At 43.2% G+C, this 19,911-nt stretch overlaps 1 long non-coding RNA gene across 1 annotated transcript; it reads left to right on the top strand.

Moving 5' to 3' along the window:
- Nucleotides 1-67: 67 nt before the first annotated feature.
- LOC125437140 lies at nucleotides 68-14,208 on the top strand. The gene is made up of 2 exons (XR_007245141.1): nucleotides 68-330; nucleotides 13,798-14,208. It is a non-coding gene; the product is annotated as an uncharacterized LOC125437140 (long non-coding RNA).
- The last annotated feature ends 5,703 nt before the right edge of the window (nucleotides 14,209-19,911 follow it).

Below are 19,911 nucleotides of genomic sequence, written 5' to 3' on the forward strand. Positions count from 1 at the left end.
CGAGATTTGAGGCGCTCTGCGCGCGGGCGACACCAACAGTGCGGGCGTCGTCACGTGACACGGGGGGGTCAGTTCAGAGATGCCCTTGTGGTCCCCCAAGAACAGGCGGGGCTGAAATAAGGACAGATGGCTCTCAGGGATGACTCTCACGATGATGCATAGAAATTAACAGGACAAGAAATTTTAAAAATCAAATAGAGACACATTAAAGGAGAGGATCATTTACGCATGAGCCAATCGATCTACAACTAGCGGCTTGCTGAATTTGCGTTCAATGTCAGGCGTGCGCGCGCGTGTCAGCCAATCTACTGAACCCGGAAGTTGTGGCCAGTAAGTCTCGTGCTGTGAGGGGAGAAAAAGCAGGAGGGAAGCATGTGTGTTTGTGTGTCTGTACGCGCGAGCTTGTAGAATCTCGCGCGAATCCGAAAACGGTGGGGGCGTGGCTGGTTCGCGCCCTCCCGATTGTGTTTCGGAGAACATCAGAGCAGGATTTTCCTGTGCGCAGAGAAGGAGAAATATATCGGTGGTTCTTCTATACGCATCTCACACCTGCACAAAGGCCTCAAGATAATCTTCCAGGCTTTCCACACTCAGTTGATTCCGCCAGTAAATTATCTCACGTGCCCTCGTGATTGCTAAATGATGTGTTTCAACCAAAAAGCGCTTGTTTTCTTATCCTGCCTTTCCAGGTGGTATAGGTAGTTTCTTCTTCGATTTTATCCTCACCTCAAACCCGTGGGGTGGAAGAGATTGACAAGTGACTGGGCCATTGTCACCCAGTGAACAACACGGGGATTTGAAACTGGGTCTCCCTTCTGGATTACTGGTCTAAGAATCACGCTGAAAACAGAACAAATAAGTACTTTTGTATCACAATAACTACCCATTACTTTGGAGCATGATAATTTGGGCAACACTATTAAAAAGGGAGCAAGTCATTTAAATTGAGCAGATTGTTGAAGCAAAAGGAATTTAAATGCTCTTAATTCTGGAAAGGGTGTATCTTAGCATTTATGCTCTCATTTTCACAAGATACTTCATACAAAACATAATAGTAGTCTCTAACAGTCTTAGAAATTGGAATTCTAACAGTCATAATTATTGCGTTCAGACTGTTGTGTCCATATCATTTTATTCAAACTGCTATCATAATATGCCCATGGTCAAGTCACAAGCTTTCACTGCAGGAAAGGAATAAATATTTTTGCATTTTGTAAACTAAAAGAAATTGTAAGTACATTAGACTGACATTAGCCAAGTTAGGGTGTTGATTTTCTTTTGTGTTTGGTAAGTTACCACCCTGAACACTTGAGATGTTTTGGATTTGAGACATTTCTCTGTTCTCTCAGAACTCTCTCAGCCTATGGCGACTCAGTGAATCAGTGTCCTCCAAAATATCCTAATATTAATGGCCTTGCTCAGGTCTTGCAAACTAAGAGCCATGGCTTCCTTTACAGAGTCAACCTATTTCATGTGGAGTCTTATCTTTTTTCATGCTGTCTTTCTTAGGATTATTGTCTTTTCCAATAACTTTTATCTTTTCACAATGTGACCAAAGTTTGATAGCCTCAGTTTAGATATTTCAGCTTCTAGGGAGAGTTCAGGCTTGATTTGATCTAGAATTCACTGATTTGTTGTTTTGGCAGTCCATGGCATCCATAACACTCCTCCAACACTACATTTCAAATGACTCAATTGAGAGTCAATGTGGTGTAGTGATAAAGAATAAATGGCCTCTAATTTGGAGAACTGGGTTTGATTCCCCACTCCTCCACATGAGCAGCAGACACCAATCTGGTGAACCAGATTTGTTTCCTCACTCCTACATTCCTTCTGGGTGACCTTGGACTAGTCACAGTTTGTTCAGAACTCTCTCAGCCCCACCTACCTCACAAGGTGTCTGTTGTGGGGAGAGTAAGGGAAAGGGGGAATATAAATTTAAAATGTTCTTCTTTCTGTCAGCTTTCTTCATTGTCCCAATTTTCACACCCATACATAATGATAGGGAATACTATGGCATGAATTAATTTGATCTTGATTGCAATGGCAAACGGCCTCGGAACCTTTTTTACTTTGAAAACCCTGGAGGATGATCACGAGTCAACTGTGGCTTAATAGTACATGTACACAAAAGTTAGAAAATTGAAAAATGGTGCCATTTATCCATAATGATATTTGATTACTATATTCCCATCCGAGCATTCCTTTTAGAACTTTAGGGAAGTTGACAAGGAAATAACCCATTTATCCTCAAAACAACCCTTTGGAGTAGATCGGGATTAGGCTCAAACAGTATCTTTCAGTAAATTTTATTAATCTGGGTACAGGGATTTATGTCCAATATGATACCCCCGAATGCTCCTTGATTAGCAGATACGCATGAAAGCACCCCCAGCTTCTCAGGCCTGTTATGGTCTCAAGTTACAGGGAGGCCAAAGTCTGACATTAACTTACAATTCAAAGGTCAGTTCAAGAGGAAGTAGTCATGTTTGTACTGAAGTCCTGATATGTTCTGGTCAAATACTTTGTTCCTTGTCTTTTAAATTCATCAACTTCCAAGCTATAATTAAAGGTCTGGCCTTTCAGGATTATAACATGTCCTTTAAAATTACTCAAGAATCTGCCACACAATTCAGGAACTTCTGGGAACTTGCATTTAACCTTGGCTGCGCTAATTCTGGCCATTGTTAGAAAGAATGGATCATGTGCCACTAAGGTAATTCAATCATCCTAGTCAGGCTCACCTCTCCCACATTATATCACCTGGAGGTATCCTAGAGTGGTACCTTTCACAAATAAAATTTCAGTTTTCCCATGATGACCTAAATTCTGACATTTCCCCTAACTGTACTTCTCCAATCTCAGAGCAGCTTCAGATGCTCCAATCATAACTCGGATTCAAATGTTTGGCCCACTATTGTTTTCTGCATTGTTTCTAATTTTTGTGATTCTAGTCCTATTGCATTGCTTGTGGATGTCTCATGGTATCTGATTGCATTGTCTTACACTGAGTCTCAGTAAGAAAGGTTGGCTATAAATCAAGTAAACAAGATTGTGCTTGGCTGTTACTGTATGGATATATGGATTCTGTGCAATCAGCCATCCAACAAGGCAGGGAGCTGATCAGCAAGGACTGCATTACCAGTACAGTACCAATGACTTCAGTGATCAGTGTGCATTTGCTACTGTGCTGTGGGGCTGCCAACTCTGTAATTCCATCTCAGTGCCTGCACAATCCCAATCAGCTTGTCAGACTGAAGAAGAGTTTGACTGACACCCCTTTTTCCCTACTGCGAGGAGTTTCAAAGTGACTTACAACTCTTCCCCATCCCCTCTCCCCAACAGTCACCTTGTGGGGTAGGTGGGACTGAGAGAGTTCTGAGAGAACTGTGACTCACCACAGGTCACTCAGCGGCTTCATGTGCATGGGTGGAGAAACAAATCCAGTTCACCAGATTGCAGTCTGCCACTCATGTGGAGGAGTGGGGAATCAAACCCTGTTTTCCATATTAGAGTCCACTGCTCTTAACTACTGTGACCTTCACAATCATCTAGATAGGCTGTTAGACAGTGCTGGGGTAGAATCAGGAGTTGTGGTCTACAGTGGCACCACCAACATTGCAAAATGTAGCCAGGAGGTTCTGGAGGCTAAATTTAGGCTTCTAGGTAGCAGGTTGAAGTCCAGGACCCCCAAGGTGGCTTTCTCAGAATTGCTACCTGTTTCATGCGCAGGGCCAGTTAGGAAAGAGGAGATACAGGGTCTCAATGTATGGATGAGAAGACTGAGTAAGGCAAAGGGTTTCAGATTTGTTAGGAACTGGGCAACCTTTTGGGACAAGGCAAGTCTGTACAAAAGGGACGGGACCACTGGCTTCATCTTAACCAAAAAGGAACCAGACTGCTGGCACTCAACATTAAAAAGGTGGCAGGACAGTTTTTAAACTGATTCCTGGGGAAAAGCTAAAAGAAGCTGAGGTGACTTCGGTTCGGCATACAGTATCTATGGGAATGCTGACAGAGAGGGAGGTTTTTCTGAATCAACCACGTACAAGCATGGAATGGGCATGTGATAAGTGATAGTGTCTACAAAGAGGGCAAAGCACATAAATCCGAGGTTAGGGACAGACAGGGTGTACAGGTGTCTCTATGCTAATAGTAGAACCTTCGACCTAAAATGGGGGAACTGGAGTACAGGGTTTTGAAGGAGGACATTGATATAGTGGGCATTTCAGAGACACGGTAGAATGAGGAGAACCAGTGGAATGTTGTTATCCCAGGTTACAGGCTCTACAGGAAAGATAGGACAGGGCGTATCAGGGGTGGTGTTGCCCTCTATGTCAAAGAGAGCATAGTGTCACATAAAATACACAATGCAGGGGGATCTGATTCTCCTACAGAAGCACTGTGGATATCAGTACCAGGTGTGAAGGATAGTCTAATATTAGGAATATATTATCGTCCCCCTGACCAAAGCGCACGGGAGGATTCTGAGATGGAAAAAGAAATTAGAGAGGCTAACAAAAGCAAAAACATAGTGGTAATGGGTGATTTCAACTATCCCCACATAAACTGGAAAAATGCATGTTCAGGTCATAGTAAGGAGAGAGCATTCCGGGATATGCTAAATGACTGTGACTTAGAGCACAGTCTCTATGGTGGCAAAATAGAAGCAAGTTAGCTGTAAGGGAGGTAAAAAAAAAATTATGAGGAATGCATGGCTGCAAATATCAAGACCAGCAACAAACAGTTCTTCAAGTACATCAAAAGTAGGAAGCCAGCTAGAGAAGTGGCAGGCCTGTTGACGAAGAAACAAAAAAAATGTGCTAAAGGATGACAGGGAGATTGCAGAGAAGCTGAATGAATTCTTTGCATCTGTTTTCACCCAAGAGGGGATGAGGAAAATTCCTGCACCTGAACCAGGCTTATTAGGAGGCGAATCCAAGAGACTAGCAAAGATAGTGGTAGACAAGGAAGAAGTTCTGGCAGCCATTGATAAACTAAATTATATCAAATCCCCTGGCCCAGATTGCATTCACCCAAGAGTTCTTAAGGAGTTCAAGCATGAAATTGCTGATCTTCTCACTTTAATATGCAACTTATCCCTGAAATCTGCCTCCATCCCTGAAGACTGGAAGATGGCCAATGTCACACCAATCTTTAAGAAAGAATCTATGGGAGACCCAGGAAAATACAGGCCAGTCAGTTTGATATCTGTTCCTGGTAAATTAGTAGAATCTATCATTAAAGATAAAATTGTAAAACATGTAGAAAAGCAAGACCTGCTGAGGAAGAGTCAGCATGACTTTTGCAGAGGCAAGTTCTGCCTTACAAACTTACTAGAGTTCTTTGAGGGTGTAAACAGGCATGTGGACAGGGGTGAACCGGTGGACATTGTTTACTTGGATTTCCAAAAGGCTTTTGACAAAGTTCCTCACCAGAGACTGTTGAGAAAACTCAGCAATGAAGGAATAAGAGGGGAAGTCCTCCTATGGATTAAAAACTGGTTGAGAAACAGGAAGCAAAAGGTGGGTGTAAATGGGAAGTTCTTACAATGGAGAGATGTCGGGAGTGGTGTCCCCCAAGGATCCGTTTTGGGACCAGTGCTCTTTAACCTATTCATAAATGACCTGGAAGTAGGGGTGGGTAGCATGGTGACCAAGTTTGCGGATGATACCAAATTATGTAGGGTGATAAGAACCACAAAGGATTGCTAAGGGCTCCATGTGAACCTTTATAAATTAGGTGAGTGGGCTAAGAAATGGCAAATGTAGTTCAATGTAGCAAAATGTAAAGTGATGCACATAGGGGCAAAAAATCCAAACTTCACATATGCGATACAGGAGTCAATGCTATCAGTCACAGACCAGGAGAGGAATTGTGGGCGTCTTAGTTGATAGTTCCATGGGAATGTCAGCTCAATGCATGGCAGCTGTGAAAAAGGCAAACTCTATGCTGGGGATAATTAGGAAAGGAATTGATAAAACTGCAAAGATTGTCATGCCCTTATATAAAGCAGGGGTGCGACCACACTTGGAGTACTGTGTTCAGTTCTGGTTGCCACATCTCAAAAAGGATATCGAAGAGATAGAAAAAGTGCGGACAAGGGCAACGAGGATGATTAAGGGACTGGAGCACCTTCCATATGAGGAGAGGCTGCAGCGTTTGGGACTCTTTAGTTTGGAGAGGAGACGTCTGAGGGGCGGGGGTATGATTGAAGTCTATAAAATTATGCATGGGGTAGAAAATGTTAACAGAGAAAATTTTCTCTCTTTCTCACAATACTTGAACCAGGGGGCATTCATTGAAAATGCTGGGGGGAAGAATTAGGACCAATAAAAGGAAACAAGATTGTTGTTTGGAATATTCTGCCACAGGAGGTGGTGATGGCCCTGCCCTCGAACCCCCCTCCATAAAAAATCTATACCTAAGTCCCTGACTGCTGTGCCAGCCAAAACTGTACGGTCTCATCCTCTCTGTTGGTGCTGAAGCTGCCAATTCTGCTTTTCTTTCTTTGGACTCTGGGACATTTCTTCGCCAGAAAGGAAGCATCCTTCTTCCACTTTACCTTATTATTTCCATGGGGCCTCTGGAAACTCTACTTAGCCCCTGCTCTCTGTCTCTGGATCATTGAAATAGACAGTGAAGTCTACTCAGCTCAGCAGACTGAGGATAGGTAAATTCTTTCTCTCTGTACAATAGTCTTCTATTAAAAACTCTTACTTTCTTTAAATCCCTCTCTCCCTCAGTCCTCCTAGTGGCTGTTCTCTGCAGAATTCTCACTCAGCCAGAACCTGGGTTCTCTTTTACTTTCTCTCCTTTCATATGCATGTGTGTATCTACGCGCATGTTAAGTCATTCTGAACACAACAATTTCACTGTTCTGACACTTGAGTATTTTTTCAATTCCTTTACCTAAATGAACTGTAAACCTTGTTTTGGAAAAGATCTGGTGCTTTTGTGGTTACTAGTAGTATATTAAAGGCACCTTGCATTTGCTTGCACGCTATCCAGGTAAAGATCACCAAATACATGTTTTGCCCCCCTAATAGGGAAGCGTGTCAGTTTCTCAAGTTAGCCAGGCTGTGGAAGTAAGAAGAGGTTTTCCCCAGCACTGAGCTCAGTTTCCCCAAATTGGTTGTGGACACAGGTCCACACACACACGTCTATGAATACTCATGAAAGGGAGCACAGTTATGATTGTGATTATTTATTTGATTTTTAGGCTGCCATTTTCCACTGAGACATTTAGGCTGACATCATTCAATGCACAATCACAATACAAGATAGTCAGTTAAAATTAAAACCAAATTCCAATTTCATCACCATAAACAACAATATAAACCCAACCAAGGGGCAGTGGAGGGGGGAGGAGCCAGCTGAGTTAGATACTATCACTGCCCTCAACCATAGTCCTGATGGAATAACCCATTTTACAGGCCTTGTGGAACTGATGTAAGTCCCACAGGGCCCAGGTTGCATTTGAATGAGTATTGCACCAGATCAGGGCCAGAGCTGAAAAAAATCTGGTTCTGTTTGAGGACAGCTGGACATTTTTTGGGTTGGGGACCACCAGTAAGTTGTTTTATGCTGAACATATCATCCTTTGGGGGGTATATTGGGAGAGGTGGTTCCACAGATATGAAGGTGCCAGACCATTTAGGTCTTCAAAAGTTGACACCAAAACCTTGAACTTGACCAGTACTCCACGTGGAGCCTGTGCAGTTGACAGAGCACTGGTTGGATTTATGCTCTCCACAGCATCCCAGTAAGGACCTTGACAGCCACAGTCTGAACCAGCTGGAGTTTTCAGAGCAGTCTCATGGGCATAAATCAAGTTACACTAGCCTGGAGGTAATCATTGCATGAATCACTGTGGCTAGGTCAGGGCAAGACAGGTAGGGTGCCAATTGCCTAATATGGCAAAAGTGAAGAACTGGCAGCTTGGCCACATTTGTGGCCTGGGTCTCCATAGAAAGGGAAGTATCCAGATTTACACCCAAACTTTTTATGGCTGGCTTAGGTGTTAGTGGCACCCTGTCTAAAGCTGGAAGTTGACATCCCATTCCTGAGTCTCCCTGGCCCATCCACAGGACCCCCATCCTTGATCGATTTAATTTCAGCTGGCTCTGTTTTAACCATTGCATCACAGCTCCCAGACAGCTGGCCAATACTTGCAGGGAAATAAAGCATCCAGTTGGCTGCCCATCAGCAGATATATTTGGGTGTCATTCACATACTGGGTACAACCCAGCCCAAAACTCTGGACCAACTCGGTAAGTGGGTGCATGTAGATGTTAAATAACACTGGAGAGAAGATTGCCCCTTGTATGCCAGTGGGTGGTGGGTGGTGAGGGCATGTCCTCTCTGCTAAGCTGCCCTCTGTTTCTGACCTGAGATCTGAAATGAGATCAGCCACTGTAAGGCTGATCCATGTATACCAGCATCAGCCAGGCAGTAAGCCAGAAGATTGTAGTGGACCATGTTGAACATGACTGCCAGGTCAAGCAGTACCAGTATTTCAGTGTCAGTGGGGCACAGTATGCTCTTGGAAAAGGGAAGGGAAATCTCTTCAGTTAAACACTCCCCCACATTGCTGATGACATCTGATAAACCATGCAGCTTTGCATATCGGGGGGTGGCGGAGTTGATGGATGTCATAAAACAACCAATGAAGAACGCAACTGTAGGCTATTAAATATGACACAAGCTATACCTGTTGAATGTATACATAAGAACATAAGAACATAAGAACAAGCCAGCTGGATCAGACCAAAGTCCATCTAGTTCAGCTCTCTGCTACTCGCAGTGGCCCACCAGGTGCCTTTGGGAGCTCACATGTAGGATGTGAACGCAATGGCCTTCTGCGGCTGTTGCTCCCGATCACCTGGTCTGTTAAGGCATTTGCAATCTCAGATCAAAGAGGATCAAGATTGGTAGCCATAAATCGACTTCTCCTCCATAAATCTGTCCAAGCCCCTTTTAAAGCTATAAAGGTTAGTGGCCATCACCACCTCCTGTGGCAGCATATTCCAAACACCAATCACACGTTGCGTGAAGAAGTGTTTCCTTTTATTAGTCCTAATTCTTCCCCCCAGCATTTTCAATGAATGTCCCCTGGTTCTAGTATTGTGAGAAAGAGAGAAAAATGTCTCTCTGTCAACATTTTCTACCCCATGCATAATTTTGTAGACTTCAATCACATGGAGAGCAACAAACAGTTCTTCAAGTACATCAAAAGCAGGAAGCCAGCAAGGGAAGCGGTAGGCCCGTTAGGAACAAAGGGTGTGCTAAAAGATGGCAGGGAGATTGCAGAGAAGCTGAATGAATTCTTTGCATCTGTCTTCACCCAAGAGGAGGTGAGGAACATTCCTGCACCTGAACCAAGCTTCTTAGGAGGCGAATCCAGGAACTAGTGAAGATAGTGGTAGACAAGGAAGAAGTTCTGGCAGCCATTGATAAACTAAATGTTACCAAATCCCCTGGCCCAGATTGCATTCACCCAAGAGTTCTTAAAGAGCTCAAGCATGAAATTGCTGATCTTCTCACTTTAATATGCAACTTATCCCTGAAATCTGCCTCCATCCCTGAAGACTGGAAGATGGCCAATGTCACACCAATCTTTAAGAAAGGATCTAGGGGGGACCCGGGAAATTACAGGCCAGTCAGTTTGACATCTGTTCCTGGTAAATTAGTAGAATCTATCATTAAAGATAAAATTATAAAACATGTAGAAAAGCAAGACCTGCTGAGAAAGAGTCAGCATGGCTTTTGCAGAGGCAAATCCTGTCTTACAAACTTACTAGAGTTCTTTGAGGGTGTAAACAGGCATGTGGACAGGGGTGAACCAGTGGACATTGTCTACTTGGATTTCCAAAAGGCTTTGACAAAGTTCCTCACCAGAGACTGTTGAGAAAACTCAGCAATGAAGGAATAAGAGGGGAAGTCCTCCTATGGATTAAAAACTGGTTGAGAAACAGGAAACAAAGAGTGGGTGTAAATGGGAAGTTCTTACAATGGAGAGATGTCGGGAGTGGTGTCCCCCAAGGATCCGTTTTGGGACCAGTGCTCTTTAACCTATTCATAAATGACCTGGAAGTAGGGGTGGGTAGCGTGGTGGCCAAGTTTGCAGATGATACCAAATTATGTAGGGTGGTGAGAACCACAAAGGATTGCGAAGAGCTCCAAGCGGACCTTGATAAATTAGATGAGTGGGCTCAGAAATGGCAAATGCAGTTCAATGTAGCAAAATGTAAAGTGATGCACATAGGGGCAAAAAATCCAAACTTCACATACACGCTACAGGGGTCAGTGCTATCAGTCACAGACCAGGAAAGGGATTTAGGCGTCTTAGTTGATAGTTCCATGGGAATGTCAACTCAATGCATGGCAGCTGTGAAAAAGGCAAACTCTATGCTGGGGATCATTAGAAAAGGAATTGATAATAAAACTGCAAAGATTGTCATGCCCTTATATAAAGCAGTGGTGCGACCGCACTTGGAGTACTGTGTCCAGTTCTGGTCGCCGCATCTCAAAAAGGATATTGAGGAGATAGAAAAAGTGCAGAGAAGGGCAACAAGAATGATTCATTTATGAATATACACTTTACTGTATACATTAATTACAAAACCATACATATAAATCCAAGGTGACACAAAAAGCACAGGAAAATGTGTTTTCAGCTTTCAGTCAGACACAGTGCATGAGACTTGAAGAACTGTAAACATTTCATGGCATTCCATTCCATTCCATTCCATAGTCAGTCAGCAATGCAGGGGTCCCCAAAGTGGTTGACCCTTGAGGGTCAATGGGACTATTCAAGGGGTTAATAAATTCCTAGGTGTCAAAAGGGGGTCAATAAACACTGGGGTCGATTATCAGCTTTTGAGATCAAAAGCTGGCATTTGTATAAGAAATAAAAATACATAGAATGGAAAAATAAATTTAAATTACAACTTGTTGATGCATGGCTGGTACTTAACCCCAATAAAACATTACATGTTGTTATACAAATAAATACATTCATTATTGATAATTTTTATTTAGTTATCAATTTTGTACTGTATGCCCTTCATTTTGTATTACGGTGTTGATAGATTGACAGATTACAAAGATTGCTGGGGTGAATGGAAGTGGAAAGTGGTTATGAGCTCCCTGAGTCCAGGATGTAGTGGTGCATGGGGGTTTGCCAGTGAAAGCAGTGAACAGGGCAGCCAATCAGCCAGAGGAAGCTGTCCCTCTTAGCAGTGGTCCATTATGCCCAGCACAAATAAGACATCCTGGGGACATCTTTTAAAAAGCCTCCTCCTCATTTTTTTTGTTTGGACAGCATGGGCAAAAACGGCATCAGAGAAGAAAGAGCCCCCCTCCCTCATAATTTCCTCCCACCTAAATTTAAAGCTCTCACACCCTACATTTAGTGGTCCTGCAAGGATTCTCCGTACTTGCAGCTTTTTGCTTAAGGTTTTCCCAGGATGTTTGCTCTTCAGGCTCTGCTGCTGGACACATTTTCAGCCCCAAAAGTACATGGTTGTACTCATCTCGTCCTTCTGATTCCAGCAATATATAGTTTTCTCACTGAAAAAAAATTAAATGAGCTGTCTTTCAAAGCTACGCAGACACAATACAAAAATCAACATAGATTCTGAAATTGTTTCGGAGTAGTTTCAAAGACAGGTCATCGGGGGGGGGGGGGGGGGGGTTAAAGAAAAAACTTATGTTGCCAGAATCAGCAGGACAAGCTGAGTACAACTGTGTACTTTTTGGGCTGAAAATGTGCCCAACAGCAGAGTCTGAAGAACTAATGTCCTGGGAAAACCTTGAGCAAAAAGCTGCAGGCACAGAGAACCTCAAAAAGTTGGGCACGAGTGGTGGATGAAACTGACCAGGCAGTTTTAATGGTTGGGTGGGAAAAATAAGACATCTCCTTAGCCCCTGAGCTCTGCACAGCAAGAGGAGATGGGGCGGGGGAGGGGAAGTTGGTAGTTTTGTGTCCTCAAAATAGGATGCCTCGAGCAGAAATAAGACAGGATGTCTATGGGATGTCTTTTTCCCCCATCCTCAGGACATCTTATTTGTGCTGTGCAGAATGGAACAATGTTTGACAATAAAACCTCAGCTGTGTTTGGGAATCTCACTGGACTGCCTCAGGAAGGATTCTCCCTGTGTGGGAATCAAATTAGTCAGGCAGGTGGGCATGCTTGGGTATGCTATCACTGCCTTTCCACTGACCATGCTTCTCTATGCTGCAGTCTTGCCAGAACAGAAGCTCCTGCTGTTGAAGCCCCAATACCGCTTCTAGTGATGGTGAATCTTAGTTACCTTTGTTCCTTCCTCTGGATACAGGGGGTACCTGCTTGATACCAGGAGGTACTGTTCCAGGTCCTATGTCTGTTGGCTTTGTCTGTGTCCCCTGACTAGCGCATGATGGAGTTGCTGTGGACTCTGCTGTGATAGTTATGCTGGCTGTGGCTTACTGTGATGTCTCTGCCAGTGGTTTTCCCCTTGCAGGACAGCCATATGATTCCAATACACCACCAGTATTGGTGTCTTAGGATGGGCAGTAAAATAGTCTAGAAATATAGCACATAACACATAAAGGTTTATACTCTTTAACATTATAGATAATAGCAGGTGATTAAATATAAGCTTGCTTCTGCAGAGGGAGTATGAAAAAGAGTTTATGTAAGTGCACGGGAACATGACCGCTGCAGTTCTGAGATGTCAGAAACAGAATTTGAAAATCAATCCATTGCTTCACGGGGAGCTAGGGTAATGGACAAAATAACTTCAATATGTTTTAAAGATACAGAGCAAGTTCACAAGCCAACAGCAATATTCTTCAAAAATGGTTACAAAAATGCCAACAGCATATTCTGGGTCTTGAGTTCCTGAGGAAATCACAATCTGTATTCTCAGCATGTGAGCACATTAACTGCTTTCTATCTCTTTACCAAAAAAAAACAACCCAGTGCTCCTTAAGAACATATAATTGTTTATGCATGAGATATAAATATAACTTTCACATTACTATTTACAATGCTAAGGAGAAGGAATCCTACAACATATTTATAATTCTTGATACTTGGCCAACATTCATGTGTGCAAAGATACTGAGCTCCAAAATGGGGAAATGCCTAAGATGAATACATGTCACTGGCTGAGCTTCTAGCTACTTTCCTCTTCTTGAAAGCCCTTTGGACACTGAGGCAGAGGCAAAGGTTAGAGTTGGAGATCAAGGTCAGATGACGAGTTTCCTGCTTTTCTGTCTTGTCTTCTTGATTGAGAAGGCTGAGTCATAAAGCTATTGACTCCAGGTATCATTCAAATATGTGGACGTCTACAAGGGTCAATTCTTTGCTTTCACCTATCCCAGTCCTTGATTCCACACTAATGGCAGAGCATCGATCTGTGTGCACTATCAATTAAATTAGTTCCTATTCTCCAGTTCTTTCAAAGTATACAGGTAGGGCCCCTTTACTTCTGTCAGTGTTCTAGCAACATGCAGTTGCTGTTTTCCAGCTGCAGACAGCTGCTGCCTAATGATAGAGTTAAATAAGCTGAAGTGGTATACCAACATGTGAATTATGAAGAGATTTGTGTGGTGTCCCAGAGATGCTCATTATGTGTTGTTTATACCCAATAGTAAAGTATCTCATTGCTTCAGTAGCATTTGCTAGAAGTGATGGTGTATGATCATAGAATAAAAGCTAGTGAGGATTTTTGTTGCTTCTACTTATTACTCACTGTGTGTCTCTGAAAATTCTGTTTGTATGACTGCCTGTTCATTCTTTTTTATAGAGAGGAAACCTTGAAAATGTCTTGATGCAGGCTGGATATGGAAACGCAGGGATGCTCACACTGAGGAAATGAAATAATTCCTGATGTGAATTTGTTGACTTCAGCAATTACACCAGTGATGAAGCTGGGTCAAAAAAAATGTTCAGCTATGCCATGGTGTGCCTTAATGGGAATCAAAAGTAGGCCTAAGGTAGAAATGTGAAAAACTCTGTTCTCTATGTGAAATAAGAAGTGTCCTAAAGGCATAGTAAGCATCAGTTTGCTGTTCTGCAAAGAGATCAATGAAGCCAATATGCCTGCTTTTGCTAAAGGATGCTGAAAGAGTGCCTGTTTTTCGTATAAACCAAGAATACACAGTGACAAAAATAAAAGTTTCTTCAATTTTGGAATAAACTCAGACGGTTGACTGTTGACAAAAAATCATGCTATCTTACTTGGCTTAATTAACATGACAATCCTATAAAAATATAGAAAATATTTAGCATTTAAATGATATTGCATAATAAGCAGTACAGGACTGGTTTAATCTCAGTCTCCAAGAGAATGGTTTTGTGCCTTCTTCTCAGAGAGCCTAAGGTAAGCTAGGAATCATGTCTGACAACTTAACCCTTAGTGGGAAAGCTTTCCTGGTACATAAAAACATAAGAAGATCCCGGCTGGATCAGACAATGGTCTATCTAGTCCAGGTTTTTGTCATCACAAGATGTCATAGTCCCACTGTACACTACATGGGTCAGGCCACACCTAGAGCACTGGGTGCAATTCTGGAGGCTTCACTTTAAAAATGATTTGGACAGAATGGAGCAGGTGCAGAGGAAAGCCCAGAGGTGGGATCCAGCAGGTTCTCACAGGTTCCCGAGAGTAGGTTACTAATTATTTGTGTGTGCCGAGAGGGGGTTACTAATTGGTGATTTTGCCATGTGATTTTTGCCTTAGTTACGCCCCTCCTCTCAGCAGCAGCACGCAGAACTTGAAGCAGTCTAGCAGGAGGTGCACCAGCATGCGTGGCAGCCTGCGCCTGCGTGCATTCATTTCCCACCCAAGGACCGGCGCAGCGGCTGCATCCTTGCCAACCCCCCCCCCCCGGAATGCCCTGCACCCAGAATGCCCAGCCATGCCCCCGTTGTGCCCCGCCCAGCCCCATTGGTGCTACGCCACAGTTTGAATCCCACCACGATGGGAACCTGTTACTAAAATTTTTGGATCCCACCACTGGGAAAGCCACAAGGATGGTCAGGGTTCTGGAGACCAAGCCAATAAAGGAAAGCCTGAGGCACTTGGGAATATTGAGCCTAAACAAAAGGAGGTTGAAGGGGAACATGATTGGGAGCCAGCAGGGTGTAGTGGTTAAGAGCAGGTGGATTCTAATCTGGAGAACTGGTTTTGATTCCCCACTCCTCCATCTGAGTGGCAGAGGCTTATCTGGTGAACCAGATGTGTTTCCGCACTCCTACATTCCTGCTGGGTGACCTTGGGCTAGTCACAGTTCTCCAGAGCTCTCTCAGCCCCACCTACCTCCCAAGGTGTCTGTTGTGGGGAAAGGAAGGGAAAGGAGCTTGTAAGCCACTTTGAATCTCCTTACAGGAGAGAAAGGTGAGATATAAATCCAAAATCATCTTCTTCTTTAAGTATTTGAAGGGCTGTCACTTAAAGAAGTACAGAGAACTGTTCCTGTTGGCAACAGAGGATAGGATTCACAATTATGGCTTTAAATTACAGGCAGAAAGGTACTGTCTGGATATTAGGGGAAAATTTACAGAGAGCAGCTCAATGGTGGAATGGGCTGCCTAGGGAGATACTGAGTTCCCCCACACTGGAAGTATTCAAGTGGCAGCTGGACAAACACTTGTCAGAGATGCGTTAGGCTGATCCTGCATTTATCAGGGAGTTGGATTAAATGGCCTGTATGACCCCTTCCAACACTGATTTTATGAAAAAATAATAAACAGTATACGAATATATAGAGAATAAGCAGGGGACCCACCAAGATTTGGGGGGGGGGCATCTTATTTTCCCACTGCATCTCTCCCCATTCTATTTTTTATCCTTGCTTTCTCCTCTTTCCCTGCTTTGTTTCCTCCCACCCAGTCACTTATCCACCAACTTACCTACCTAGCTCTCTGGCCTCCAATCTTAAGTTTTCTCTCCCCCAGCAGCCTCTCACATTTTCTTTTCTCTTTCCTATTACCTATGACTTGACAGAAACAAAGTTGTGGAAGGCTCTGCAATACTATTAACACTGCATTACAACTCCAAAAATTACCACTAAGACTTGAACATAATCTTGCAAGATCTCAATGGGCATTTAAGAAATTAATGCTACAAACATTGCTTCTAGAGAAGTTCTTACATGTAGACCACACAATTAGTTCTCCCATATGTCAGCTGATGCTCGCCATAAAGCCAAAATGGGGTCATCAAACATACCAGTAAGAACTGAACTTCAGAATCAAGACAGTTAAACCGTAAAGATGGGTTTGAACAAAGACCAACATGGACATGTGGGCTCATTATTAGAGTATTTGATTATGTTATGCCCCCAGAGAAGATATTGTTATTTTCCTATTAAGCATCAGTTATCCCTATAGTTATAATGGTTTTAGTTTCTTGTACAGTGTTCTAAGGGAGGGAATTGTAGTTAGACCCTGTCCCTTTAAGAAATCTCCCTAGAGGCAGTCTTCCTTTTTTACCCATCAATGCCCTGCTTAGCTCAGTCAGTCTAAGGTGTCTAGGGAGTTGGAAGGCTGCAATATCTGTTACATCTATGGTGCATAGACTAAAGCGTATATAGTCTAGAGAACACAAAGTGGAGGTGTCAACAGAAATTAGAATCCAGATAAAAGACTGAGAGAACCAAGAGGAAGCAAGACAAGTGGACTTTCTTGAAAGGAGACAAGAAAGTCTACAGCTTCAAGTTTGTTCACCAGTCAAGCAAGTACCTTATCTTAGTCAGACCCTGGAAGGAGTTAGGGTCTCAATCTTCCAAGCAATACACCTTGCTTGTGTGTCTCCCACTCTGTTCCACCCAAGAACAGGGCATTTTTCGATTGTTTTACTTGGGGAACAGAACAGATTATATTATTTGAATATATATTTACTCCCATTGTGACCCATGTAATTGTATATCTTCCCTATGTAAAAGTTCTAATGTTTAAGTTGTAACTTTTTGTGCTATGCAGGTGATCTTTTCAAGATTAAGAGAGGGAATTCTGAGCAATTGAATTGTGTGAGAGGCCTGGATTGAAGGAAGTGGGAGCCACAAGATCATGGTGATGCAGATGACTAGTTACTGTTTATTTGCAAGGTTCTGTAGCATTTATGTGGGATCTCAAGCTCCATTGGGACTAGATGTACCCTCTCTCTGTGTATAAAGATGCTAATTTTAGGCCAGTTTTAAACTGTTAGCAGTCTCATAATGTATGTTGGTACTGTAAAAGTCTCTGCTAGTGTGGTGTAGTGGTTAAGAGCAGGTGGACTCTAATCTGGAGAATTGGGTTTGATTCCCACCTCCTCCACATGAGAGGCAGACTCTTATCTGGTAAACTAGATTTGTTTCCCCACTCTTACATCTCTGCTGGGTGACCTAGGGCTAGTCACATTTCTTCAGGACTCTTTCAACGCCACCTACCTCACAAGGTTGTTGTGGGGAGAGGAAGGAAAAAGAATTTGAAGCTGCCTTGAGTCTTCTTACAGGAGGGAAAGGAAGGGTATAAATTCAAACTCTTCTCCTTCTGTTGTTATTACATGTGGAGGACACTGCACAACCTGATACACATTTCTATAATGAGATGTTCAAACAATGCATAAAAGAAGAAGAGTTTGGATTTATATCCCCCTTTTCTCTCCTGTAGGAGACTCAAAGGGACTTACAATCTCCTTGCCCTCCCCCCCTCACAACAATCACCCTGTGAGGTAGGTGGGGCTGAGAGAGCTCCGAAAAGCTGTGACTAGCCCAAGGTCACCCAGCTGGCATGTGTGGGAGTGCACAGGCTAATCTGAATTCCCCAGATAAGCCTCCACAGCTCAAGTGGCAGAGCAGGGAATCAAACCCAGTTCCTCCAGATTAGAATGCACCTGTTCTTAATCATTATGTCACTGCAAGAGTGAGATGCATACTGATTCTTTGCTTTGTGTATCTGGATTTTGATATTTTGCAAGAAGTAAAATGTTAGCATAATATTTACCAACATAATTTATATGTCCCCACCATGCATTGCGAAAAATCAAGGAGACCTGGATGGGTTTTGTATGTCATTTTCAATGGCATTGTTGCTCCCAAGCTCCTCTTAGTAACAATTTATATTAATTTTCCTATATATCACATTTTTATCCGGCACTGCCACTCCAGAAGTGAACATGAAGGGTCAGACTTGCTGAGTGTCAGCAGAAATTAATCATGCATCTTCAGTTCTCCTGTGAAGAATGCTGTGGTGTAATACACAGTAAATACACACACATTATTTTATACAATTATTACCTAGGGTGGGATGGAAGCAACTACAGAGGGCATGCCTGAAGTTAATATGTAAATCAGCTGCATTAAAGCCCTTAGCTTTTTCAGTCATTTTAAGACTCCGATAGATTTTCACAGATTTTAGTTTAATTTTAAAATTGTAACCTTCTAAAGGATAAGATTCAAAAATGTGATTCCTTTTTAAAAGATAATACAATATACAATCATTTGAACATGTATCATTACAGGTTTTCAAGAATGTTAGACTAATAAAGTGACTACTCTAGAAGCTCCAAGGAAGGTCAGGATTGCTAAGCAAAGGCAGGCAATGGCAAACCGCCTCTGTTAGCTCTTGTCTTGAAAAGCCTCTGAGATCACCATAAGTTGGCTGTAACTTGGCAACACTTTCCAGCATCATTTTGGCAAAATTAACCCAGTACATTTAACTAAGGGAGATGGGTTTTTTTAATGCAAAATCCCCCAATCCTTCACAATATTTTGTAAATCATGAGTGAATGGCAGCTATGATGACATTTCTTCAAACCTCACTATGGTCTCAAGATAGGGAAGGCAAACTACAAAGATCAAAAAGAAGCCAACATTCTTGGCCTGGACTAGAACAGAATGAAGGAATATTAACATGGTCTGTGACACTGAGGGGCTTTCCCCACTGACAGAGTTGAACTGGTTTCTACCTAGTTTCTCCTCAGTGAATCCCCACTGCCACCGAGCTCAACATTGTTTTGTCTCAGCCTCCCCCCCACCCCCAAACTGCAACATCCTTGTCGCAGTTATGAACTACACCTTTCTGCCGGAACAAGGTCGATACCGCTTCGAAGCTTTGAAGTGGGGAAGCATTGAAACGACACCTCATCCATTCAACCAATCACGAGTCGCTTTTGTGGCATGCGCAGAACGGGAGAGTCATGGCGGGCAGAAAACGCATGTAACTGTAAACTGTAAAAACTGTAAAAAAAAGAACGCTCCTATTTCCCACAAGCTCCAATCACGATCAAGGAGCGAAAGAGGCACCAAGATGATCCTGCCCACTTAGCTTGGTTCCAGGGGGCCAACTCAGGGCGATTCCGCACGTAAGTAAAATTGGTTCGACCCAGTTCCCTGAGAAGGGTACTGACCTAGGTCGAAGCCATTGTTGTTCCCCACTGCAACCAGCTTGATCCCAGCTTGGAGGGCGGAATCATCCTGTGCCTCTTCGCCGCTCTGTTTCAATTGGCTACTGTTCTATGGCCATGTTCCGTCTATCCCCACACACGTTATAAAAAAAACTGCTACAGGAATGGAGGGATGAAGGTGGCGTTTCTTGATTGGCCAGCTGTATGCATGCCCGAAACACTCAACTGTGATTGGCTGAATGGGGGATTCCTGGCACCAGAGATTCTGCACTTTACTGGAATCTAGCTGAGTTCGAGCGTGGTTCCCTGAAAAAGTAGTAGTTCCCAACTGGAGTCGGAAATTTGACTGTTACACGGGGCGAAGCTGGTACAAAACCACATTGATCCCAGTGGTTGTGTGGAGCACTTAGGTCAAACGCAGCTTGAACTTAGGTTGATAACGCAAGTGCGGAATCGACCTCAGTTGCTGTGGGGACAGCCTGGAATCGCCCTCCACTGAAGGCAACCGAGTCGACCTTAGCTCCCTTC

This window comes from Sphaerodactylus townsendi, linkage group LG07, assembly GCF_021028975.2.
Source record: "Sphaerodactylus townsendi isolate TG3544 linkage group LG07, MPM_Stown_v2.3, whole genome shotgun sequence".
In the NCBI taxonomy this organism is placed as follows: domain Eukaryota; kingdom Metazoa; phylum Chordata; class Lepidosauria; order Squamata; family Sphaerodactylidae; genus Sphaerodactylus; species Sphaerodactylus townsendi.